The 6000-nt window shown below is 42.6% G+C and overlaps 1 pseudogene; it reads left to right on the forward strand.

Moving 5' to 3' along the window:
• LOC124556044 overlaps positions 1–5287 on the forward strand; it is a 49371-nt pseudogene extending 44084 nt beyond the window's left edge.
• The last annotated feature ends 713 nt before the right edge of the window (positions 5288–6000 follow it).

Genomic DNA, 6000 nt, shown 5'->3' on the forward strand with positions numbered 1-6000 from the left:
GGGATAAACTGTTCCCGGAGTTTAACAGTTGGCAGATCTATTAAGAATGGAACTGCATGACCACAATCTGGCGACCTGCCTTCCCTTAAATAAATACTGCAACACACCCACCCCAACCCAGTAACCTCCCCCCCCCCCCCCCCCCCCCCCCCCCCGCACCATTAAAACACATCTGCGGTGTTTCCATCCCCTGCAACGCGGAAATTATTAGTGCTAGAGAAGGAATAGGTCGGACATTTTTGTAGAAAATTTAATATCGTTCGAGTATTTTACTGCTATACATTCTCGCTAGAAGTTGCAGTTTTGGAGATATTAAAAAAAAAGTGGCCTTTATTCGCTCACCCACTCCTACGCTCCCACACCTCTGATCAGGAAATTTGTATGTTGTTCCTAACACATCCTCCTACCAATTTGCAACTACAAAAAATTTTTACCCACAGTCGACCCTTAATGGTCTCTGTTGGCTAGGCTAAAGAACATATGGAGCTATCAGCACTTATACACATTTCAGCATTCTGATACTGTCTCGTTAATAACAGAAGAGATAAAACACACTTCATGTACTGGGACGTTTGCGAACTTCAGCCTAACGGAAACACTAATACGCATTTCTTTTTGTGATAGTGCGGTAGGAATTGAGTAACAAATAAAGCCTTGAAAATTATCATGCTTTCATTATACAGGAATCCAACATGCCACACGTCTATAACGGTTGCTCGAAGCAGGAAACATAAATTAAGCTAACAAGGCACACTTTTAAAACGTCATTTATTAGAATCCTTTATCAATTATATGACATATTACACCAATAGTAAGGACAAACTCTCGTTCCAGATGGGCAAAGGAGAGTTGAGGTACAAGAATCTTAGAAGGTTCTCAATTAAGTAACAGTAATAGGAGGAACGGTTGGTGATAGTAATACAGGGGAAGGAAAGTATATCAAAACAATGGTACTACACACACACAAACTGACACACACACACACACACACACACACACACACACACACAACTCACACAGGATAGCTACACTGATTCAAAATGAGCCAAGATATCTCATCCTTGAATTTGAATTAAAATTATTTCATATCATTGCTTCATCTATGGACTCGCACATGGCGCGTTACACGTGTTTCGTCAGAAAAAATAATCTCTCTGATCGCCATAATTTTTAGATGGATGGGAAACGAAACCCCTTTTGTAGTGTTCAGAGAGGGGAAAGAGACACAATCGAATCACTCGAAATCTACGTAGTTCGTCACACAAAGAAAGCAACACAAAACTGCATAATTAATTCAGCAGGCTACATCGGTATAAATGGCAAAACCGGTTCTGTAGTGCGTTGAGGATTACGAAGGGCACACTGGAAACATTTATTCGACCTGTTACATACTGTATCTTCCTTACTCACGACACACGTGATTAGCCACAAAAACAAAGTATCACAAAACTGAGAACTTAAATCAGCGGTCTACATAGTAATAAAAAGAAAAACACTTCTACAACATTTTAAAGAGGGAAAAGGAGACACCATAAGTAAACCTATTCCTCCTGAAGCACCTGTAAGTGACCCAGAACCCACATGGTTCATGGTACAAGGACCCGCCAAACTGAACTATTACAGCAGCATTCATATCAAAATAATCCGGAAACATTGTTCCTCAGACAATATATACCTACAAGAGCAGCATGGTTGTGGATTCGCTTCCTTTGTCTCTCAGTAAATGACAGGCCACCTTGACCACTCTTTGGTCACCCCTCACTACCTGTCTCGTTATGGCCCAAAGAGGTTCCTCAGATACAGTTATTTCCAGTCTTGGTTGAATAATGCACAGCAGGTTACCTGCTCAACGACTGAGAGTCCAAAAACGCAAAACAAAGGTAGTGAAGCTTTGAGAGTTTCATGACAAAAGGGCCCACTGTTCTCATATGTAAACAAACTAGCCACTTTCCAGAGCCTCATTTAATGACCCTTATGTAAACAAACCACTCACTTGGGCCCTTGTTTTGTTGATTTACTAAAAATTTGTGACCGATATCTGTCATTATAATATAAGTTAATAGACTGTAACTGGCATTATAATTAACATAATTCGTGGCCAAGATGGTCACCTAGTAGCGCACTTGTTCTTATGTTTACCCAGGTGTTGCTTAATGGTCAAATGCTTTTAGCCTAAACTGATAACTGTTATCATAGACATGGAACGATTCACGTTAAGCTATCGGGACACATGAGCCTTCGACTGTCCTGCTTCTATTCTTTCTATGTCCGCCTGCCGCTGTGGCCGAGCGGTTCTAGGTGCTTCAGTCCAGAACCGTGGATTGCTACGGTCGCAGGTTCGAATCCTGCCACGGGCATGGATGTGTGTGATGTCCTTAAGTCAGTTAGGTTTAAGTAGTTCTAAGTCTAGGCGACTGATGACCTCAGTTGTCAAGTCCCATAGTGCTTAGCACCATTTGAACCATTTTTTCTATGTCCCTCTACCGCAGGGAGCCTTGCTGGCGTCTTCTCTGTGCCACAGAGCTCCGTCTGTGACTGTGTAAACAGAGATTGTACATTGTGAACACCCTGCAAACACCATCCCGTTTGATTGGTGCCCTGACCTCATCGTTGGCATGGTTGTTCCTTGGGTGGCATGCTATCTTCCGTGCGGAATACGAACGTACGGACATTTGTTGACAGTTTGTTTGATTATGTAGTGAATTAGACACAGGACGGGGAAACAGTGATTTGTTGCTCTAATTTTGAAGACCAGTGTATTTCAGTTAGTACAAAATCACGTTGAATATACGCACTGGCTATCTGAGTTAGCTGGTTAATGGTGACTCGTCCGAGTAAGAAACGACTGCATTGAACAGACTGTAATTCAATCCAGGTAGTCAGGAAGCCAAAATTTTCGTCATGTGTGGGGCACCAGTGCTACGAGAAAATCGTATCACAGCCGTATGTGGAGTTAAGTGGACAGCTGAACTCTACGAAAGAATTAGAGACTGGAATGTGGATCTCATCCCGAAATCGTTGAGGGCAAACGACTCCCTAGTAAAGTTGTTGATCCATACTGGAGTTACACCATATCTTGGATTCAAATCTGTAGAGAGTACCTGTGGTTAGAGAGTCGGCAAAATTTTGAAGGTTCGTGTCACCATAAAGAATCATTAGCTTCTGATTTGATAGAAATGTTTGAGACAACGTGTTTTCGCAAGTGTCCTGTATATGACGTTAATATTAAAAAAGATGATCCGGAAACTTATAAAGAAACAGATCAGAATACATGTACAATGCAACAGTTGTATGACAAATTAGGTCTTGACGAGAACACCAAAGATTTTACGGGACACGCATTAGCATTGTACAGAGATGATGATTATTTGCATTGTAGCGCAATCGAAACAATTCTCAGGATTAAATTGTATAGTGATTCCTTGTCCCGATATGGAAGATCTCGGTATCTGCACCCTATGTACGGTCTTGGAGAGGTACCTCTTGGGTTCACTCGATTTAGTGCAATATACGGCGGTACGTATATGCTTGAAAAGAAACTCAATAAAATTGTTTTGGAAGACGGCCACGTTTTTAGCGTACGATCAGGGGAAGAAGTCGCACATTGTAAAAAAGTGTATTGCGTATCGTCGTATGTCCCCGACAATGTGAAAACAGACGGGCCAAGACACTCGCTGTATCTGTCTCATGGATCATCAGTACCAAATACAAGGGATGATCTGTCAACACAGATATATATACGAGGGGCGTTCAGAAAGTAAGCTCCGATCGGTCGCGAAATGGAAACGACTATGAAAATCCGATAAAGCTTTGCACAGATGTGTTGGGTAGTGTCTCTAGTATAACCCCAATTAGCATCACGTCGCTCTTCTCATTTCTGAGCTCGCAGTGAGTGCGTAAAGATGTCTAGAAAATAGTGTCTGCCGCCAAGTACGAGGGCCTGGTGAGAAATTTCGCCTGAAGCTATGCAGCTAACATTACATAACTGTCGTGCTGTTTCTTCTTCAAGACAATTCTCAGCCGCATTCTGCAGGGGCAATGAAGATGCTCCTGCATCGTTTTCAAATGGAAATGTGAGATTACCCACAATACAGTCCGCAGTTGTCTCCCCCTGAGTTTCATCTCTGGTCACATGAACCGCTGTCTTTGAAGACAACATTTTGACACAGACAACGAGGTGTAGGCCAGCGTGGAGAATTGGCGGAAAGCACTGGCGGCTGCCTTCTATGATGAGGCTATTGAAAAGTTGGTACAACGCTATGACAAAAGTCTAAGTCAGAACGGCGACTACGTAGAGAAGTAGCTGAAAGGTGTAGCTAATTGTTACAAGTAAAACATTTCTGATGTTCACTGTGGTTTCAATTTGGCAATCAATCGGAGCTTACTTTCTGAACAGGCCTCGTATGTGTCTCTTGTTTCACTAATCAGGTAACAGCCAAGTGTTAGTTCACTGCTACGGTTTCAATCACCGTTGAATATGCCAACCCGAAGCAGAAATCAGACCTTTTCTGGATTTTCTTGGTCTTATATATCAAAAATTTGCCGGTGTAAGCGGTTACTACGGGTCAGCAGACGTGGGGAGTGTGTGGTGAAGGTACTCACGCCTGCAGAGAGCGCCGCACCTCAATCGATAAGCCGCGCTCGAAACACTCGTAGCGCACCAGCTCCATGGGTTGTTAGTACGAACTATAGGGAGGTCCGCCGGGGGATACAGCTGTCAACCCATTGGCATCACGTATGTGGATAGCGATTGGTCGATGCCCCGATAAGTACGAGGACACAGAGCTATGGCGGACAATTATCTTCAGAGCACCGAGTCGTGTACAGTCTCTAGTTACCGCCGAGTCTACATGGTGCAGTGTTCATCCGTCGTCTCCGAGACTTGGGCGCCGTAGGCATCGTGGGCTAGCTCTGGACTCTACGTAGGCATCTATCAGAAGCACAGTGGCAGGACTTCAATGTTTTAGAAGACTTACAATAATTTCAAAGACCTCATTCTGCTGGATGTTTCCCAAGAAGGAGCATCACTTAAGTTGAGTATGTCTTCATATTTGTGAAATGTCATTTTATTACTAACTGTTGGCAATCGTTCTGATGGAAAGTAACCCACACTGCCCTCCTCCATTCCGAACAGAGTGAAATGCAGATATTTATTTGCACATCATACGATGCCACTACAAATTTTGGAACAACTTGTCTGGATGTGGTGGACATTTTCTGCCGAGCTGCAGGTGTAGATTTAGATTCTTCAGAAGTTAAGCTTGATCTTGGTGATGAGAAACAGTAAGTACTTTCGAACTGGTGCTCATATTTGTGTGAACGTTACTCACTGCACATACCTGATTATAAGTAATTCAAATTTTCGTATTGTACGCATTTTAACCGCTTAGCCCCTGTTGTACCGTTTGTAATAGTTTACAATGTATGAATGTCGATGGCAGGTGTAGGTCTTATGCAGCTACGAGATTGCCGTCCTGTATTCTGTTCATGTGGTACTGAAAATCATTCTAGCCTGTGAAAGTGCATTTAGACAGTATAAAATAAAATATTTCTAGGCAACAGAAGGAAGATTGTTCTGTAATGGTTGTTAAGTTATTGCCTGTAGGAACATTTGTTTGTGGAGAGACGTCTTTGAAACGTATTACTTCAGTTGAGGCATAAACAACACAGATTATAAAGACGCACGACGTAGTTTTGTTTTATTGCACTACTTAAGGTGGAAGTAAAATTTTGTCAACGTAAAAACAGTGGTCGTGAGCTTGATACTAGTTTAGTATCCGTATGATCATAGGAGATCATATTTAGCACTGATTACGCCAAGTAAAGAACTTACGATGATGATGGAAGCAATAGAAATGACTTAAAATTTGTGTCACGGCCAGGGCTCGACTCCTTGTCTTCTCGTTCACTAAACAGAAATGCTCACCATTACTTCACAGGAGCACGGTGGTCAACTTCACTGCATGAACCCCCAAAGTCGAATGCCCTCCCCAACACAAA

This window comes from Schistocerca americana, chromosome X (genome assembly GCF_021461395.2).
Source record: "Schistocerca americana isolate TAMUIC-IGC-003095 chromosome X, iqSchAmer2.1, whole genome shotgun sequence".
Lineage (NCBI taxonomy): Eukaryota > Metazoa > Arthropoda > Insecta > Orthoptera > Acrididae > Schistocerca > Schistocerca americana.